The following is a 684-nucleotide window of genomic DNA, read 5'->3' on the forward strand; positions in this document are numbered from 1 at the left end:
GAGTCTCTGGATTATGTTGTAAAGGTATCAGCATTATCTTATTCATACCGCGCTGTCACCAACTGAACGAAGCGGCTGTGTTTATATCCCGTGAAGAACTGGGGAAGTTGAGCATTTACCCAAACAATGGGCACACCACCTCCCTGACCCAGTGATCACAAATCAAACTGACAGCAAAGCTTCACGTGTGATTGAATGTTCCCAGAAAGAAGACTTAGGCTCAACAGTTATCCGGAGTGAACCTACTCCTTTCTTGATTTGGAATGGAAGAAGTCGATTTTAGTGAGCTTGACGTGATTTGAACACGGAACCTTCTGATCTGGAGTCAGACGCGCTACCGTTGCACCACAAGCTCACGAATGGCCAGACACCTCTAGTCATGCTTAAGGGAAGTGATCGCACTACAATGATTTAACGTTATGAGAAACAACGGAGATCAACAGTCCATGTCTGTTCTGTCTCTCCCCTCTCTCCTTCTTTCTCTCGAAACAATTTCCAACTCTATCTCAATAAAAAGCTGAAAGAACTGCGGATGCTGTATACCAGAAACAAAAAACACAGTCGTTGCCGGTGACCCTTCCACAGAACTGATGGTGATTGGGAAAACGTTGGTTTATATGCAGGAGATATTGTGGGAGGAAGGCGGATGCAGTAAATGATAGATCAGGACAGACCCCAAAGCGA

General features: G+C 45.2%; 1 non-coding gene across 1 annotated transcript; it reads right to left on the reverse strand.

Moving 5' to 3' along the window:
- Nucleotides 1-283: 283 nt before the first annotated feature.
- On the reverse strand, nucleotides 284-355 carry trnaw-cca (transfer RNA tryptophan (anticodon CCA)). The gene has a single exon. It is a non-coding gene; the product is annotated as a tRNA-Trp (tRNA).
- Between the last annotated feature and the right edge of the window lie 329 nt (nucleotides 356-684).

Source organism: Chiloscyllium plagiosum, unplaced genomic scaffold (genome assembly GCF_037043375.1).
Source record: "Chiloscyllium plagiosum isolate Xiang-an unplaced genomic scaffold, Cpla_swu_hap1 HiC_scaffold_27, whole genome shotgun sequence".
In the NCBI taxonomy this organism is placed as follows: Eukaryota; Metazoa; Chordata; class Chondrichthyes; order Orectolobiformes; family Hemiscylliidae; genus Chiloscyllium; species Chiloscyllium plagiosum.